Below are 21,395 nucleotides of genomic sequence, written 5' to 3'. Positions count from 1 at the left end.
TAAACCCTAAATCAAGACCTGACAACTGGCTTCTTATTCTTCCTTCCGAGTCATACTTTTCGTCATCTTCGCCCTGTGAAATAAATACCAACTGCCAGTTTGCGTATCGTCTACAATGTTGCCATATAAACAGATTTTTAATAACTTTATGCTGAGAAAAAAATGTTGATTTAATTTAAATTTTTAGGCTCTTTGATTGGGAAGAAACGAGAAAAAACGTGATTCTCTTAGGTCTTTGATTGGAAAGAAACGTGAAAAATGTTTTGATAAATGCATTTTTGTTTATTTTCTATTTACGGTTAAAACAATAATTTAAGCATACATCTGCTGCTGGATTTTTTTTTGCGTTGTTTTTTATTCTCTCCGAAAAGCTACAAATCGCTTTAATAAAGAATGTTTAAATTTCCAATCATCATTGCTCGCGTACCATGCAAAAGTTTTTTCTTTTCGCAATGTGCTGGTAGCAATATCAAAATCTGCCAATCAGTAATTTGTCCATTCTGACTTTTAATTGGAACAAAAGCAGCCCCCCGTTGTCAGGTCCTGTCTTAGTATAGACCAAACTGAACAAGTTCGACAATGACACAAGACACGTTTCACGCGTGATCTGTTAAAACAGTGTTGCCAAGAAGATAACAGCAAAAAAAAATTACCCTTCATAACATAATTTTATGCGCGATTTGAAAATTACATGACTAGATAATCGATGAAACATAAAACAAAAATATTGTTACACCACTGGGGCTCGAACCGAGAAACAATAGATCACAAAAAGCGTCCGTGTATCGATTGAGCCACAGAAGCACATATCTGCTCGGCAGGTATAGGGTGCATATGCACTCATGTCAGTACACATTCGGAAATCCATAGTACATTGAAAAGAAAATGGAATTCTGAATGTTAATTAGTTTTGATAAAAACCGTCCGTAAAATTCCTTACATTATACGTAATCGTTAAATAATTCATCTCATACTTAAATAATTCGACGTATCAAGCGAAATACGTCTTATGAGTAAAAGTAAGGATTTCAGAAATGGGTTTTCGCATTTTTTTCTGCCTATCAGTCCATTCATTCTACATTCTACGTCAGTTTAATACAAATTCTTCAATTCTTCCATTGTTTAAACTAACAAAAATCGCCGAGCTAAAAAAACACGTCTACACCAGCCGCTACAAGACAGAATGTAAACAATGAATACAGCTGAAAATTTCACCATACATTAGGGACATATGTACCAACACAATAAAAAAAAAGTTGACCACCGGACTCTCCAGACGCACGCAATTGAAAAATTCCGGGAACTTTTTGAACAGACCTCGTATATTTGTAAAATGACATCAAATTTTTAAAATCCATTTTTTGTAGTGTAGGATTCAATTGATGATTTAGTCGATGCCTTTTCAAGTAGCTCGCTTGGAATCGATTTCCAATCCTGCATGAAGAGTCCAAAGGATTTTCTGGCCCAAAGAGACGAATGACCTTAACGTTAAAACATCTATAATCGAAACAAGTGAAAAAATGGATTTTTTGATGTGGAACACATCTTTATTATCTATATAGGGGTGCAAATCAGAAACTCAAGGAAGAATACACGTAGAAATGTGGCCAGGTTTAAAACACTTACAGCTCAGTATATTTTGTATCAATTAATAATATTATTTCATTATTTGATTGGAAATATTTCTAAGATTCGATTTGAATGTATCAAGCCACGTATTTTCAATTATAAATGATTGAAATTTAGATTAGTAGCGAGCAGTGTCCTATTTTGTCTGCCAAACATCTACGGCATATCGGATTTCCCTGATATAGATGGCGGTTTTGAAGGAGTAAGCGATATATCAAAGGCAAAGCATCGCTCTGATTGGTCAATCGACGCAAAAGTGAAGCTGTTGGAAGCACGCGAATCTATAAATAGAAGCAAAATTATAGCTAACGTTTCAGTCCTACGCGTAGCATGCTAGAGGTAGGTTGTTGCTAGACAGCAAGACAAAAAGTTTTCTTCAATTTCTCGACTGCCCATGACTTAAACGATACAACTGAGAGTTGGAACATTCCAGTCCTGGTTGTCACTGGAAAATTTTTCTTTGGGCTGCTCAATTATTTTATACAACTCGTCGATTTTTTCTTTCATCAAATCTAACTTCTTTGTTTAGAGCAAATATATGTCTTCTAATGCTGTTTATTATGTCGTGATATTTCTCCACAATATATTTAACAGAACTAATTTTTGTTTTCTCAATTTAGGCTACGGCAATACTCGAGATTGATTCATTGAAAATATCAATATTAACTTTTTGGATGTATTCTGGAACGTTTGAGTCCGTTGTCTCTATTGATGTTACTGACATCGCTTCTAATGATTCCTAACTGGGAAAACTCATGTTGGAATTTGCTGACTCTATTTGTGTTTCTGTTGTTGCTGGTATTGTTTTCTGACTCTGAATATCCTCTTCATTACTCGATAAGTCATTGCTACGAAATAGAGCAGTTCGTTTGATCAACTCAGAACGAAATGAATCGCAAATTGTAAATTTTTTTGTTAAGCAGATTTTTTTCAACAAATTTGCCTAGTTCAATTTGGCAATATTATTTTCCGTGAGATTTCGGCAATTTTTGACACACTTTTTAGAAAACACGTTTGTAGAAGAAGCTATTTATTTTATACTTCAGTCGGCAATTCTGAGCTATTTTTTGGTTTCACTTGATTATCACTTGCCTGTCACTTACTCCTCACAAGCTTGTTCATCCGCAGTACCAGATTGTTTTACTACATGAAATGAAAAGTCCCGGGTCTAAAAAAAGTCGATTTTTTACCGTGAAAACTTTTTTATTCTTCAGTATAATCATTGAAAATAAAAAAGATTCAAAATAGGCTTCCGTTTCTGAAATGGCCTCAGCATTCGACGAAAAATTCTTTCCCTCGAAAAACCTTTTCAGGTATGGAAATAGATAATAGTCACTGGGAGCCAGGTCTGGAGAATACGAAGGGATAGTGGACAGCTGATCAGCTGTTATTCATACACCAGTGGATAGATTGTCATGAAATTTGGTAGTGGTAGTCATCTAGAAATTTTCTCTCAATAAAAACGGTTCGAAACTATTCGTCTGTGAGGGACCCGGGACTTTTCATTCCATGCAGTATTAAAACATGGGTATCTGTAACAACTAATAGGTACATTTTGGTAAAATCAGGAAATACCATAAGGAAACAACAGGAACGTTTGTGGAAAAATATGAACAAACAGTTTTTCATAATTTTTAAGAGTTTGCATTTGTTTCAATATTATTTCTTTATTCTATAAATGTTACAGTGTTTTATTTTGGACATCAGCTACAACCTCTCAAAAAATGATAAAAACCAAAATACATTTCTTGAGATTTTGCGCATGAAAATGTGAATCAAGATTTCCGAGTGTGAATCAAAAAACCGAACACCGTGAATTAAAAAATTGAGTAACAACACTAAAATTGCGATTATGTTTTAAATTGCAGGAAATGAAATTGAAGATCTTTTCAAATTCTAAGTAAAACCAAAATTTATCTTATCAAAAATCATTCATTTCCAAATTCATTATAATATCTACAATAAATATGTGAATAATACTGACTATTTTTATTTACTGTTAATCAAAAAATTTGCTTATTTCCACCCCTGGTTTATAGCATATATATTATTGAAAATGTTCAAGGGATTTTCTTTAGTCTCTCCTCAAAAGTTAGTCTAGAGTTAAAATGGCAAACTGATGATGCAAATTGTTTCGTTTGGCCATTAATAACACGTATGCAAAATGTGAGCCAAATAAAAAAAATACAAAAATAAAATTACAAAAAATAAACGTCATTTGCGGTGGAACTGCTCAAAACTTTATCCTAAGTTTCACAAGTACGGAATGTTTGATACAAAACTGTGAATACATTCTATCAAATAGTTCCAATCGTTGGAGACAGTAATTAAGAACGTGTCGCTTAAAGTGGAATTAAACTTTATTTGCACTTAGCGGCTTGTGTTGAGCTACTAAGTCGCTCTAACAGTTTAACATGAACCGATAATGCACTGATAAGTCGAAGACGAAACGTAAAAATAAATAAGAATAATTCTATGAAATCGTATTTAATAAGCATAAAAACGATTTTTTAACTTTAAACTTTGGGAAATTTGAAATTATTCTCCATGAAATGTATTATTTCGGAAACAAAATCATGACAAAGTGCCTTACGCAGTATCTCATTTCTGCTTATTTGAAGTGTCCGAATGAAATCAATAACAATAACGCAACTATTTGTCATACTAAAGTAGTCAATACTAAACCTAACCTGAAACACCATCGAACTTCTCACCCCTTTTGGTCTCGGCAACTCGAACTTCTTGCCCCCCTCCAACCCCCGGAGGAGAGTATATCTTTTCGAAAATTCTTATCGCCGCGAACTGTCGACGGGGCCCCTACTACAGTACAGGCAACTGTTCGACTCCGACCGACCCGTTCGCACTCGACTGCCGAACGAGGTGGCAAACAAAACGGAGAACGCAATCCTCGAGTCTTTAAGCCTCCGGGAAGCCGTACAGATAAAACAAAAATAAAGCAAAGGAAAACCGAAACCGAAATGCCAAGGAAATGAGTATGCACTCGAAAAAAAAATACACTTCGTCCAGTGCAACACAACATACACCAGCAAAGAACGAACGGAACACAGAACTACGGGTGAGAGTGCACCATCGTTCCTCCAGGCCTCCACCGTCCGTGGTCGGATGGCTTCTAAAATCAATAAAATTCTGCGACATTTCTATCCCCTCTCGCCCGTTGTTGCTGCTGCTGCCAGCAATAGAACCCCCATCGTCTCACTTGTCTGTGTTTATGATGGAAATCTTTTGGGGGGCCGCTCCGTCCATCAAACAAACATCCATGCTTTCCATGGCTGGTATATACCAGGGAACCAGGAGCAGAGCGGCAGGAATAGCGCTGTCTCGAGCTTCGGCTGACACTCAGAAGGTAGCGACGTACACGTAAAAATGCGACGGCCATTACGAATAAGCGGCAATAAAACACACAAAGTTCTTTACTGTCGCGGGGGGGAAAACAGGGGAGGATGCCGGCTTCTTTTGATTGATTTTATAAATCTTGCAGTTTTGGGTGGAAGCTGTCAAAAACTTACCGATTTGTGACGAGGATTGTCCGTCACAGTGCGGGTTGCCAAGGGCTATACACTGCAGCGGATCGCTATCCTTTTAAACTAGCTTGCCTGTACTTCGGGTCCGGAAGTGCGAATCGTGATATCGTAATTTTCCGAAATCCAATCTCAACGATTAGTAGCCGGGAATCTTTCGGGTTTTTTTTTATTAATTAACCACACTAAATCGAACCCTCATACCACTGGTTCGTAGCTGAATATAATATCAATTTCAAAACGATGGTGTAAGTTCTGCCACTCTGACCGGAACTGTCACCGGAACGCCACTTCTAGCAAAAACAAATCAAACTTCCAAATCTTTTACACCACGCTATTTTTTCCTGCTGGGCAAATCCAGCACACTTGATCCTAAAATGATGAATTTTATTTGCAGAAAAATACACACTTTTCCTTACACTAACTATCCTGTGTTCTGGGTTTGACGGGACCGACTGAGAATGAGAGAAAATTCGTGGGAAAGCGTGTAGCTCAAAACAAAGATAATACAAAACTAGCCAAGCAGGAAAGACAGCAGCAGTAGCGAACGCGATGGCAATGGCGAAAAAGACGACAGACGATGAAGCTCTCACTCAAACAAACACGGACACCGAGCTGCTTGCTACCTTTTGGACGAGTTTCAGTTGAATGAAACCAACACCGACGCAGCGGAAGGGTTTGCTTTTGGATGCTTGCTTGCGGATTCTATTCTGCGGATCGTCATCACACGTTTGCGAAACGCGGCTTCAGCTTCTTCATGAGAGTACGACGCTGCGATGCGATGCTATGTATATAAATACACCGCTAGTTGTGTTCATATATAATAGCATTGTTACATGCCGTTCCCACAAACACATGCACAGTCTCTGGTTGAACCGGACTGAAAACAAGTTTTGACAGATGCTGCTTTGCTATATTAGTACAGCTGGTGTGATGGCGAGTCCGGTGTTACACAGGAGCAAGTGAGAAGACGATAGGTGGTAGTCTAAAATGCGCATGAATGAATCTTCGTAACTTTAGACGAGTTGACGGTACTTCGTGTACAACGTTCCAATAAAATATAAAGAAAATTTGGTCACATTGTACAATATCAAGCAAGTGAACAGAAAGACCGTAAAAATGCAGCACACTGGGATTTCCTATAGAATGTTTTCCTTTGTTGAACTGCAATTTTGATTTTTGATATTAATAATTCCAATCAGTTATTTCTCGCGTTTTTAGGATAGGATTAAAACCATACTGAAAAGAAGTTCTGAAGGATCCAATGCTCTTTGAAAGTTCTACATAACAGTAAAGAAATAAAAGTTTCTTATTTCAATTGATAGTAAAATTTATACTCAATTTAGTCATAGTTCACGCGCAATTAGAGTAAGAGCAAATTCAGTAGCTGCAAGAATCATATGGGTGGTCTATAATATAACTGAAACTGAAACAATCGTATCCCCAGCAAGCCATTTTATTTTTATTTATTCGAACAGTTCTACTGTCACGCTGCCGTTCTATTTTTTTCTATATTTGAAAAATTGACTGGGACTGCCAATTTATTTTGTGATAATTTCTAAATTTAAATTTTAAATCTGATATAAATTATGCATCTAGAACTAGAACACTCCTGAACATGCCCTAACTTAATACTTCTTAGAGTCGAAGCAAAGATTTAGAGCGGGGTTCGAAAAGTTTAGGAGTGGTTGTGTGAGATTTGCAAGCGTACACATTTCGCAGAATTCGGTAATTTTTTTCAAATTTTCAAAAGCTGTAATTCGGTAATTGAATTGATTACTGATCGTTCGGTAATAAATTTTTTGTTCAACTGTCAATCGACTACTGAACAGTTAGGTAGTAACATGTGATTAGGGCATATCGCACGATAGGCCCTTGCGAATGTTACAAAATATTATGCTCATTGCTCGGCTCTACAACCTTCATTTACACAATAATCGCTATAATCTAGTAGATAGAAGTCCAATCTACGAAATTGTACGCAATATGCTTGAATTTCATGTTTAAAACTTAAGTAATGAGCATTATTTTTCGTAACTTTTAAAATGGCATATCGCACGATATACCCCAATCACATGTTAGTACCGTGTTCTGTGAACCAAAAGAAGTCGTATAACGAATGGCTCGATTTTTATTTTTGTTTTTCTCTCTTTCGGTTGAAATTTAAGATTCGAATGCATTCTAAGGTTTCAAAATACAACTCAAATTTTCAACGACGAGGTTTTTTCGGGTTTGGATTCTTTTCACAGGAACAATTGAAGAAATTAGAACCTCTAATAGGAGAATACTTTAATTATATAGTAATTGAAACTATAATAAATTTCTTTGAAATTAAATTCAATTATGATTTTACCTTGGGACGTAAGCATTTTATGACGAATTGAAAGAAAATATACATATATATGTATATATATATATATATATATATATATATATATATATATATATATATATATATATATATATATATATATATATATATATATATATATATATATATATATATATATATATATATATATATATATATATATATATATATATATATACATATATTATTCAACACGGCTTTCCATAATACTTAGCAACACTGCCCATAAGCCCAGTAAAAACTATTATTTTCCTTATTGCCTGGACGGAGTTATCAAAATTCTAAGACAAGACCTGACAACTAGCTTCTTATTCTTCCTTCCGAATCATCCTTCTCGTCATTTCGTCCTGTGGAATAAATACCAACGTATCGGCTACAGTGTAGCCATATTTACAGATTTTTTTAATAACTATGCTAGGAAAAAAATATTACAATGGGTTCGATTCCCAACCCCATAGGTCAGAAAGTTTTTCTGGCCCGAAGAGGCGAATGACATTAATGTTAGAGCCTCTATCATTGAAACAAAAAAAAATTAGACTTTAGTTTTTTGATTTGAAATAAACATAAAACATGTTTTGGTGAATGCATTTCTTTATTATATATTAATGCCTAAAACAATTAATTGAGCTTTGATGACAAAACACGAAATATCTCATGTTGAACGAAAAATCGAATCCATTGTTGACGTATTACCGGATCTTTTGGAAACCGGAAAAAGTCAGGTTTGGATAGAAATGCTTAATGCGACCACAGTGTGGAACACAACAATTCATTCTTCTCGTAAAACTAAACACACTTTCGAGTTCACACTAATTCAACAAAACTTTTTTGGTTACAGTTTATTTTTTATTTCACTAAAAAGAAAAACGGCTTGATGCCTATTTTAATTACACAGTCCTGCCACTATAAACATTTATTACCAATGAGATTGAAAAAGTGAAAGATTTTCCGAAAATTTTCATTGGTGAGCTAAAATTATACATTTTAATAAATTTGTTTTCTGACTTTCTTTATACTTGGCATCATTGCTCGCGTACCCTGCAAAAGATTTTTCTTTTCACAATGTGCAGGAGGCAACATCAAAATCAGCCAATCAGAAACTGGTCCATTTTGGATCAAAAGCACCCCCCCCCAGGTCTTGTCTTAGTCAAAATCAGTCAATCAGAAACTGAAACATTCTGACATAAAATTTGAACAAAACCAACCTCCAGTTGTCTGGCCTTGTCTTAGAAAATTTCGTTATTTCTCAATTCCGTTTGTTCCCTATTAAAACTAATACATCCTTCGCGACCACTGTTGCCAATATAATTATTGCCAATCTCCCCTTATCACATGTGGTTAGTTATCGTTTCAAACATTTAGACAAATGCTTCATCAACCGAATTGTTTAGGGATGAAATCTGGAACTTTCTCATCTTGCTTTGGAAGAGGTTTCAGTACATGGGGTAATAAACGGAAAGTATCAGGGTAATTTTACCTGACCGCCCAAAATTTCAACCAGTGATGTTGTCAAAAACGGTTAACGCTTCGAAAAAATACGCTCAAAAATCAATGATCTTGATCTTGATAAGAACTATTCTAGAAAGCTCTGCAAATAGATATTAATTAGATAGAGCAGCCGTGTGATAGATGACCAGAACACATGTCAAAGATGACGTTCAACAAACGAAATTTTTCAAGAGAAAAAAGTGACTATGATGAATTTTACCAGGAAATATCTCATTTGGTAGCCGAACTGCATCTGTGGAAATGGAAGTAACGAAGTGAATAGAAGAATTTAGCTTAATAATATTATTCGAAGGACCTGTTGGAATGACAGCCGGCTAATTGGATGCATGTTGTTTCCAAGCACGTCCTCCGAAATTCTCCGAAACCTATTATTCCATTATAAACCGCCATGTGTATTTGGTTTTCATTCGATTGAATACTTGATATTTTCTACAAATTCGTGTTCGCTCATTATTATGTGTTTCCGACTATTGAAACAATTCAGCATTTTTCGTTTTTAGTTATTTTTTACTGTGCAGTGCGCACTAGGAGTTGTTTATAAGTTAAAAGTCACATTAATTCGGGGAAAAATTAATAATTATCCTTTACGTAAAAGTATTCCTTGGTGAAGCACAATACGAATATATACATATATATATATATATATATATATATATATATATATATATATATATATATATATATATATATATATATATATATATATATATATATATATATATATATATATATATATATATATATATATATATATATATATATATATATATATATACATATCACCTCTAAGCATTTTACAACTTTCTTTAATTGCTTGAGTTTTTCCCTTGAATAGTATTCAACAATATCATTCTACAATAAGCATTTAGTTCGATCATTTTGAATTTCGGAACACGCATTGAACTCAAAGTTGAGTTACTCTTAAATTACAAGTACATGTTTGTTCTTATAAACGTTAAATGATTATAGTCAGAAGTACTTAATCGTTACTGATTTTAAAATGTAAATTAGCAATGATTGGAGAATGAATTCCGATATAAATGAAGTCTATCACGTTATTTATAGTAAACCGATTGATTGACCGATCGTAAGTTTTCATTATCATATTTAAAATGACAGCACAGAAAAAAAAATCACTCAGACATACCCAAATAATAAAATCTATCTCCATTTAAAAGTCCTCAAAACATTACACCCTGAACTGAATCGCTTTCCTTTGCTACCATCCGCGCCGAACCACTCGCTTTTATCTCTTTCCCCGGTCACTGGATGTAGATCGTGAAAGACAAAATGAAAAGTGAATGTTTGCGGAAGTGTCATCCTCGCTATCGTTGTCGTTATCATTCTGTACAGCTTCACGTGCTTACTCGAAAAGAAATTCAAGCCCAAAACGGACCGGTATAGCCACCGGAGGGCACCAGTAGCGAATTTTTCATCAGGGAGTCTTTTTCGTTTTTGATGTTCTCGGATACAGTTTTTTTTTATTTTGAAGTTTCGCCTCGTGCCGTCGTAATTGACGGAGACTGGGACATCCCCTCGTTATGCATTTACCTAGGATTCGGATTATGAGTGCTTGTCGGGTACGGTAGCGAAACGGGATATATTTTCCTGGAAAGATACTCAATATTCAGCGAATCGTATTATTTGAACAGCTCTTAAAGACAAAATCTGCGTTTACGGACTGATTTGCCATCTAGTGTTGGTTCGTTTTCAGCAATGGGTGAAAATCCACCGCGCACAGAGATCAGCCATCCAAGCTAGAACAAACTTTCTTTGAAAATATGAGTAAAGCATGCAAGTGAAAGTTTGTTATAAATCACCATTGCGTACGATTTGACACGCATGAGTTACAATTATATGTTACACACCAGCAAATGGTTACTCAGGGTCTGAGTACTCTCTGAAAGTACTTTAATGCTTGAATTGTAGTTGATGTTCATATCACATTCATTTACTAGATAGACAATTATTATTTTTAATATTTATAAAACCAACTGACAACTTTTACCATTTACTTATGTTACCTTCTGAAGAGTGTTTCTTTTGCTGGTATCTTTTTGGCAACACTGTTTTTGAAAGATCACGCGTGAATTGATCACGCTTCACTTTGGATAAAATTCAACATCCGAAAAAATCGATGCAGTGGTTTTGTTAGACTATCAAATGACAAAACTTACAAAGTGGAAAGATCTTGTTAAAAGAAAATCGCAATACTTTATACGTTGAATGGAACATGTTATTGGTAAAAAATTTTCAGCAAATTTCCGAACTTCTTACACTTTAAGAATTCACTGCTCGCCATTTTTAAAATCAAATTTTTCACTCAGTGAAGTCTTGTTATCGTTTGGCCAACACACGTGAATTGTATGTGATGATTCTATTCAAATTTGGGAAACCGCTTACTTACTTACTTATCTCACTAATTTTCGAGTTACTTTTTCTAAGCGTATAAGATCGAACTTAATATGTATCCTGACGTACAGAAAGAACAAAACACTTCGGTGTGAAAAAGTGATTTTCAAATAGCGATTACATTTGTTGAGCAGATTATTTTGATCACGAGGAGGCATTAGTAGTTCAACTTAATTTGCTAATGCACTGATGAGCTGAATACGTCATGTGCACTTCAGCACAAACCGATACCCAAGAGGTGCGAAAACCTCTGGAGTTTGGTATTTTCCATCCAAAGCGATACAAATTTTTGAGCGGTACAAAATTCGCCGGGACATCCACAGGTAAATAAATATCAGGAACAAGTACAGAAGGCACAGAAACAAGTACAGAAGGTACAGGAACAGAACAAAAAAATTATGAAATTTACATGGCATGTAAATTAATAGTACTACGAAATGAACATCAGTTGATTCGAACATTCGACTGAAAATCATCTTCGATGTAAGACTATAATGGAATATAAATGTATTTTCAATGAATATGACTGTATATTTATATATAAACGCTTATTTTTCGCTTTGAAAGGGTATTGGAAAATATAAATAAGTGAAGTAGCTTTATATTCCATTTCCTGCTCCAAATTTGTGAATGAAAGTAGATGTAAAATTACAAAAAAAATTAATCTGAAAAGTACAAAAACGAGACCAGGTACAAAAAATGCAGATGGTACATGAACAAGTACAGGAACAAAGAGTGCTGGAACAGGTACAGAAAGTACAGGAGCTGGCACAGAAGATACATACATGTGCAGATAGAACAGAAACAGCTACAGAAAGTACAGAAATAAGTACAGAAAACGAGTTTTAAGTTTAAAAGTTAATGGTAAATGTTATCGAGGCGACCATTTTGACTGGCAAAATCAAATGTGACAAAGTTTTCCACGCATTCCAATGACACACTGATATGCCATTTGAGGTTAAATATCAAATTTCCCCTCCGTTTAGCTTTTATGTTACCGTCAATGAAATTTAAAGGCAATCGTTAGAATTTTTGTGCGTGAATTCGGAATTTTTTCACTTGGATGATTGTATGTTGGCTGTTCGCGCATCGGCAAACTATTGGTTTCAAGTATTTTTACCGAAAAACTATTCCCAACCTGAGGTCCGCAATATAAAAAGTTTGGAAACCACTGCCATAGAGCATAATAATAACTTGTTTTTCAATAATCATTCAAATTGGTTGAACATACAGGGTGCTCCATCTTTTATCCCTGTATGTAAACAGTGAATAACATGTGATAGATTTTTATTCTGTTTGGTTCTTTACAATAATGGAACGACTGTTTTCGATGTGAAGTGTCGCTATTTCAGCGAGTTGTTTCGGTGTGAAGCGATCAATGGCAAAAATTGTACTGAATTGACGTTTCCCAAAGACATCATATTAACAAGATATCCAGCTCTCACATTTCCCGAACAAATCATTGGTAACAACATTTTTTGCGAGCATGGCGCCCTCAGGTGAGTTCGCATCGAATCTCGTACACATAAGTAGGGAAGAGAAATGTCAAATTCGTGCGCCCCAAAATAGTAGCACTGTGGACCCATACAATTGACATGATATGTTGAATGTGACACCGTGCGATGGCGTTGCTGAACTGAAGATTGATTTCGCTCCAAGCTGACAGGGTCTGCGTTTCCGAAACATATCTGATGCAATCACTTGGTTGGTAAATGTCAAAGACATCATATTAACAAGATATCCAGCTCTCACATTTCCCGAACAAATTATTGGCAACATCCTTTTTTGCAAGCATGGCGACCTCAGGCGAGTCCGCATCGAGTCTCGTACATAGAAGCAGAGGGAAGAAACGTCAAATTCGTGTGCGCCAAAATAGCAGCACTGCGCACCCATACAATTGACATGATATGTTGAATGTGATGCCGAGCGATGGCGTTACTGAACTGAAGATTGATTTCCCTTAAAGCTGAAAGGGTCTGTAAATGTGAAAGTTATTCAGCGCTTACATACCGACATAAAAGATGGAGCACCCTGTAGTTTTGCAGTATGACCAAATAAAATTTTCAAGGGCACATTTTGCATCGTGCGGTACACTGTCATGATACACTGTCAGAGTGACAATGTACTTTAACGAGTTTTCTATAAAACTAGCAACACTGAAGGGTAAGAACAAGTTCACCATAGTTACTGTTTATTATAGTGAAAAATAAATAAACAAACATCTTTTATCTTTTATCTGATAATCAAGATTACAAGCGAAATGTAAGTTAAACAATAATCTAGAATGGTTAAGTCATCATGAATATACTACTAGCGGATTGTATATTCGATTGTATTGATATTTTTTATCTTTTGTGCTAGTGCCGGTGATATTTAGACTGATTGTTGCAGTTTAATACAGCAACGATAAACATGAACAAACAAGTTTGTTTTGCACCGTAGCAACTAGCATAAAGCGTTGCCAGAAACGATCTTCCACATTTTCAAACTATCGCAATGAAACGGATATATTTGCTAGCAGTGCGGTAAAATTTCATTTTCAATCGAATAATATAAGATGAAAACGAAATTTATGGCCGCTGACCGTCAGCATATCCCTACTAATTCATTTGACTTTTGCTGGCATTTTCAAGTGAAGCTCCCGGAATTCATCGTCAGTTGAATAATCGTTGATAGTCATTTGAAGTTTTGCTTGCTCAGTTTCAAGTGCGGAGTAGTGTAACTCCTTCATTGCCTTCGCTCTTGGTAGTAAGCAAATTCGAACGAATAGAATAATAAATGGAGTAAAGTATTAAAAATGAAAACTAATGGAGGAAACAATTAATTTATGTGTATTCTGTGATTGACATTTCAGCAATCTGGTTTGTCTTTCATCTATTATCTTGAACCAATTGGAATGTTTACATGAACCTCATTTGAAGGCCGCTCTCACACTTTTGAAAGAGATATTTTGTTACTTCAAGAGATCAACTGACGGTGGTTAAACTGTGCCTCGATTGAAGAGAAACGATTGATGACTGAATGCTGCCCGTTCGGGCCGTCAGCAAACATTGTGTGTGTCAGAGAGTGAAGTTTACTGCATTCGAGAGATCGTCAATGTGTTCCACATTCAGTTTCAATTGAATTGAATGAAGTTTTACAGCACTGTTTGCTAGGCTTACTTGTTCATGCTGTGAACCATACTTTGGCGGTTCGTTTGTATGGGACTTAGGGGTATTATTGCTATTTATTTATGAATTCTAAAAAATATCGATGAATAAAAATCGATTTTCAGAACGATATCCACAACACATTGCTTTAAGTTTTCGTGTGAAAATTGGAAAAAAAACATTAAACACGCGTGCCAAGTACAGAAATACTGTTCACTATAATTCGAATTACCATAGACTAATTTCGCGCTGAATCGTATTCGGAGTTGGCAGCACCCTCTCAGATTTTGTTGAAACTCCCTGTACATGGAGACTTTGCCAAAAAAAAACCACTTTGCATACTTTGTTTTTCCAAAAATGATCTAGACAGTCTTTTGAAAGGAGTTAAACTTTTTTTAAATAATTTTGCCTTTGTAATATATATATATTCAAAGGCCTGTGTTTGAAAAATAACAAATCCAACAAAAAAGTGTTCTATAAGCAATTTTTACAAAATTAGTCAAATTAGTTTTTGAATAAAACTATTGAAAACAATTCTAATCGCCTACTACACTGAAAAAATCGATTTTGAAAATTTAATGTCGATTTGCCAAGACATACTTTATTTTTGATTTGGATGAAACTTTGTTACAAGATAGAAGAATAAAGATTAATAACTGAAGTGCAATTGTATCGTAAGTCATTACTTCTGATATGATAATGAAGCGAACAGTTGCAAGTTTATTATATTTTTTTAAGTAAACTTCAAACCGATTTTTTAACGGGTACGGATTCGGATTAAAAAATTTGCTCGGGTTTATTTTCGGATTTCGGGACTTTTTCGGGCTCGGACCGGGTACGGGTGAAGATATCAATTTTTTATGTTGTACGAGTTGGTTTCGATCAAAAAATAATATCGAAATAAATATCGCCTATATATAATGTAGAATTACGCTCTTTAAGACTTAACGACTTCACTTTCAAGTGTTATGAAGTAGTATTTAACTTTGCTCATGAATGTTATGAACAGTGCTGAAAATACGAAACCTATAGGTTTCGTTTGTCAGATCACTTCTGATATATTAAAACGAATGAATTAAAATTAAATGAAAGGTGCATTACAAGTTACTTTGATTGCGATATTTTTTTCATTGCGTTCATGACATTGAATTTACATTAGCTGCACATTATCTTTTCTCTCAGGAAAAGTTAGAATCGGAAAGAAAATTTTCATTTTCATAAATTGTCTATGAATTAAAAGTACAAGCGATCTGCCCCTTGCTGTGAACTGTTTTGTCAAAGTTTAAACTTTAAGTCAAAATTTGAAATTTATATATTTATTTTCTAAACAATAATTGAATTTCATTCAACAGACGAACCATTCAAAAATTCGACAAATAGAAAGTTCGTTAAGCGCTGAAAAAATGTGAATAAAAAGTATGATAAAATTGAAATTGTTTTGGTGTGAAGCATTTATTTATTTATTAAACAACCTGATTTTGTATATTTCTATCACCGTAACCGTAATTTTTCAAATCAAAGAATTGTAGCACTCGATTCGGAAATATTGGTAAAATTCTGGAACGAATATTAAGATTAATTTGTTTAGTTCTGCGTGTACATTTTACACATATTTATATAAATAGGGGATTTAAAACAAAAAAACAAAATGTTCTCATCCGCGTAAGTATAAGATTGCGATTCTAAACCTTATTTACAGCTTATTTTTTCGTGCAGTGTATATCAAGAAATATTCCATATATTTGGAGTTGTTTGGTTCAGTGTACTGATTGGGAAAACTGTCATATGTGCATTAAAAAATTTGTAGTGTATTAGTAACCATTTTGCCACCGCACCAGAGATGCCAGCTTTAAGCTAGTGCTGTAGACATTTTTTGTTGTTCAGACTTTTGCAGATTTTTTGAAAGTCTAGTTTTTCGCAGACTGTCGTCAAAGTTTACAGACTTTTGAAATTGCCGCGACCTTTTTTTACTCGCCAAGTTTAACGTATCAGACTTTATACAGAAATGAAGACATACTTGCTAACTGCAGATTTTTTTTCGGATATACAGACTTTTGCAACCCTATCTGCAGATATTTAAAATTTTTACCTGTCATCTCTGCACCGCACTTTTCTGTGATGTCCCTAGGGATGTCGGAAATTTCGAATTACTCGATTATTTAATAATCGAGTATAATTTTGAAACTAATCGATTGAAATTTTTTCGATTTTCTGGGTTATTATTCGATTACTCGATTATTCATTCGATTATTACTATGGGACTTTTTTAATTATTCGATTAGCTCAATTATCGAATATCTGTTTTAAGCTAACCGATTAAATATTACTCGATTATCTGGGTTAATAATCGATTACTCGATTAATCGATCGATATTACGACACCAGACGAAGGAGAAAACTTTTCTGCGCATACACAAAATTTAATGGAACTTCTTTGTTGAATAATTTCAGTCATTATAAAAAATCACCGATTGCACAGACGTATAATAAAAACACTGATGAATATTTTGACGGTATACCAACCTATTTTGACAGTTATTCCAACCGAGAAAATTTTTTTGACGAATGAGACGCATGCTGTATTGCAGGAATGGCTCTAACGTAAGACTGATGCGTTTAGAAATAATTTTGTTTATATTTATGAATTCGCACGATCTCACAGTTTCGAAGTTTCTGAATGGCCAGTTAGTGCGATGCACTAATGCTAACTCTTTCGAAACTTTCGGCTCTGGTCCATATTTTCAGTAAGCGAAATAAGACACTGCTCACTACCAATTAATAATTCATTTTCCCATAATTGAAAATGCCTGGTTTTATTTATTCATATCGATTTGTAGATATATTTCTAAATAGTAAGTCCAATGATATTTTTGATTGAAACGAAATTGACTAAGCTGTATGTTTTCAGAATCTGACCACAAGTTTACACGTTTACTTGCTTGAATTTCTTATTTGTATCCTTATATAGAAAACAAAGATTTGTTCCACAGAAAAAAAAACAAAATTGAGTTTGAAACGATTCAATTGTAGATCACGCTATTTACAGGCCATACACACTTAAAACCATTTCTTTAGCTCGGCATAATAAAATGCCGAAACAGATCAGCAACACCTAAATTTGCTGATTGCTCAGTAATCAATACGCTTGTTTCTGAACTTCGTTAAATGAATTCACTGATATTTCGGTAAAATGCTTCACTTTGCCGAAATTTGGCATAATTGCTTGCTGAATTTATCAGTAAACAACAGATATGCCGACATCAGCAGAGACGTTTGCCGAGATTTCGTAATATGCGCTAGCTGTTGCCGAGATTCAGCACGACAGCTGTCATTTATTGCCACGTTACATTTTCACTACGCATTGCGCGATTATTTTCTGATGAAATTCTCGATTGAAAAAATGGATAATCTTCGAAGAAACGTGGAACCACTTGCAAGTAAAAATGTTGAATAAATATAGTGACATGTTTCGCTTTATAAAAAGCGACTTTATCAGATCACATTATAAAGGAAAAACACCCAACACGGGGCTCAAAGAGTCCTCGAGACAAAACTTTGGGGGATATGCGAAAAAATAACCCAATGCATGGACAAATTCAATAGATCAAAGTAAGTTTATTTTTTGAACAATACCGTATATTCATCATTAAATGTTGAAAATTTTTGTATATTTATTTTTATTTTCATATTTCCAGCTCGACTCAAGGTGGCCGCATCCGGAAACGCCGCTTTTTATTATGCTACATGTTTTAAGGTAGAGGCTTTAAGCACTACTGGCAACAAATTTGTAAGCCTCCTTTAAGTGTTAATAAAATGAATTTTTGATCCTGAATGGTGTGTTTATAATGTTTAGAAATTACAAACCAAATTAATTGACTAGATTCTTAATTACTGATGATTCGGTAATATGTTTTTTTTCATTTTATCGTTTTATTGGATTGCCGAATATTCAGCGAACGTTTCACTGAGCAAACAGTAAATCTTATGCTGGCGATTTCGGCAATATTTGACGTTTGTCAAATTTGAGGGTGCCGAGACGCTCAGTTATTTTATTTTTGCCGAGATGATTGCTGATTACTCGGCTGTGCGAATCTCGGCATTTTTTTGCCGAGACTCAGCTAAAAAATTTAAGTGTGTACAAACCTTCTACTAAGCGGTTTCAATTGAACTGCTAGGGTGACATAGCAGTACAGATTGAACTGCTTAAGCAATGATGAGCCGAAGTTTTCAATATGCCAACACGCTTAGAAAAAGTTACTCAGAGTTTGAGTATTAGTTACTCATTTTCAAATGATACATGGAAACGTCAAAAATTGAGTAGTTACCATCAATAATAATGAGTAACTCTTACTCTAAATTTGAGTTTAACGCAAAAACACGTTTTTATGTTACTATTCGCAAGATCAGCCTAAAAGTTGTAGTAACCATTTGTAGCAACAGGTTCTATTTTTTGTTAGTGAGATCGCGTATTTCAAAAGTGAGTCGCTTAACACAAACGGTGTTGTGTCTGCAAAAACCACAATTTTTGGACTGTCCTCTTGGTAGTGCCATCGACGCAGTTATTGTGTCCAGAAGGGATCCGTACTGTGCTTCAGAATGGAAACAAATGTGCTCAAGTGTGGCATTTATGAGGAACAAGTGTCTGATTTGTTGTCTGAGCAGTACTGACATGTGTGTTAAGCTACGATTGACACACTACTCCAAGCGATCGCCGCTTAATATGATATCTCGAAGTTAGAAATTAATTGTAAACGGAATAATAAATAAACACAGTATGATTATTTTATGTGTTGCGTGTCAATTACTTAATATTTTAATACAATACAATTCAAAAAAGGAGCTATTTTACGCAAATTTGGTATATGTGGAATTAACATTTCATTCAGAGTTTAACTAATTACTCTATTTTTGGCACATGGGCAAATTAAGCATTACTCAGTAAATGAGTAGATTTTACCCAAAAATCGTTTCCAGTGGAAGAACTCAAATTTGAGTAACTAAGGAGTTACTCAAAATTAGAGTTGTTCCACTTTTTCTATAGATGAGTGGGATCTTACTCATTTTTGAGTAACTATTTTTAAGCGTGAAGGATGAACATTTTGACTTGTCGCAGTGAAACGCAACGAATTAGGTTTTGCACGATGACCAGAGATGCCAGGTCTGCAGATTTGTCTGTAAATCTGCAGATTTGGGGTATAGTGCTGCAGACATTTTTTGTTGTGCAGACTTTTGCAGACTTTTGAAATTCTCGCAGATTTTTACAGACTTTTGAAATTCTCGCTGACTTTCATCTATATTTACAGAAAAATTTGAAATTTCCGCGACCTTTTTTTTTTTTTTTGCTCGCCAAGTCAGTTTTGCATGTCATACTTTATAGAGAAATTGCTGCCAGCAAGCCATACTTGCTGACTGCAGATTTTTTTTCAGATTTACAGACCCTGTCTGCAGACATTTGAAATTTTTACCTGGCATCTCTGACGATGACGACACAAATGAACTGCCGATGAATCAAGTTCTTTTTTGACAGTTGAGGTGTATTTGCTTTGCAAGTTAAAAATTGAAAAATGACGGAAAAGTGCCTGTTAAAATCGAATTCCACAGTGAAAATAACTAAAAAGATTGCGCTGTATGTGTTTCCAGCATCAAGGAGCGATTTATGTATGAATCTGTTGAGTGTGAGGCGACTTGCAATTTTTACATTCCAACGATGAACTTCTGATGAACTTTTAAACTGTAAACAAGTACACCTCGACTGTCAAAAAAAGTTGATTCTGTTCATTTTTGTGAGGTTCGTGCAAAACCTAATTGCTTTCAATTAGTGTCGACTGCAAGAGGGAAAATGATTGGAATAATAACCGTATCAATAACAATCACCAATGTGTAAAATTCATGCACGTGGTTATTGTGGTCAATATTTTCAAGACCAACGTCGCTTTCCTCGTACTGTGTTATTTCTATCGAAAATAGCCTCCGGTCGGAACAAGTGGTGAGGTAAACATCGAATTCATTTGCTACGATTTTGTATGGTTTATCCTTCCTCTACAATTGCCTAAGCTTCGTTATGAGGTATACGGCGTTATTGGATTTGATTTTATGCCGGAACGATAGTCCGGTAGAACATTGTTTGGAAACTACTATGGCATCGATGGTTTGTTGATTATAGTGAAACACGTGGCACTCGATTGAATTGAGAAGCATTCGAAAGCAATACGCTCTAATCGTTAATCTTCGGAAGCACCTACAATCGCCAACTGTTGAGAGAACTGTGTACGCATGCAAGAGTCATCAAAATGCAATAACATCAATCCGCACGGAACGGAACGGAGCGGGTGGGAGCAAAGCTGAGCAGCAAGTACCAGATGATAAAATCAAAAATGTGTTCGAGAAACCATAAACGGAAATAAGCAGACAGGAAAAACCACCACCCACGTAACGAAGATTGACAGCTCGATAAATATCGATATCATAATGATTAATACACAAGCGACTTTATCCATCCCCCCTTCCCCCGCAAGCCGTCGGTTTTGTGACGATCAACCGGAAATCCTTCCGGATCTTGCCAGTCCATGAAAGCGGCATGTTTTTGCCACTGTCATCGAACCCACAGGCTTTCAAACTCCCAATATTCTGGCTCGGAGCACACTTCCTTTGTCACCCAATGCGGACGGAAAATGGCACGGAACCGTTGGCTGTCCATCTTCATTGTGGTGTTTTTATTTCTTGTTGGGCTTGATCCTGAAGCGGAACAGAAAGTGCAAAAATCGGATAAGCCACATGCCGGAAAAA

General features: G+C 35.2%; 1 protein-coding gene across 26 annotated transcripts in view; it reads right to left on the bottom strand.

Annotated features, from left to right (window-relative positions):
* The window catches only part of LOC131434773 (poly(rC)-binding protein 3), a 731,715-nt gene that overhangs the window by 454,165 nt on the left and 256,155 nt on the right, over positions 1 to 21,395 (bottom strand). For 2 of the 26 annotated variants that reach the window (XR_009230388.1, XM_058601892.1), the window contains exon 1: positions 5,588 to 5,797. The exons of 9 other annotated variants lie outside the window; for them this stretch is intronic. The gene's annotated coding sequence lies outside the window, so the exon portion shown is untranslated. 15 more of the 26 variants (XM_058601867.1, XM_058601884.1, XM_058601868.1 and 12 more) reach the window with 14 other exon arrangements.

This window comes from Malaya genurostris, chromosome 3, assembly GCF_030247185.1.
Source record: "Malaya genurostris strain Urasoe2022 chromosome 3, Malgen_1.1, whole genome shotgun sequence".
Taxonomy (NCBI): Eukaryota; Metazoa; Arthropoda; class Insecta; order Diptera; family Culicidae; genus Malaya; species Malaya genurostris.
Note: the sequence above shows the minus strand (reverse complement) of the source record. Positions and strands in the feature narration are given on the sequence as shown.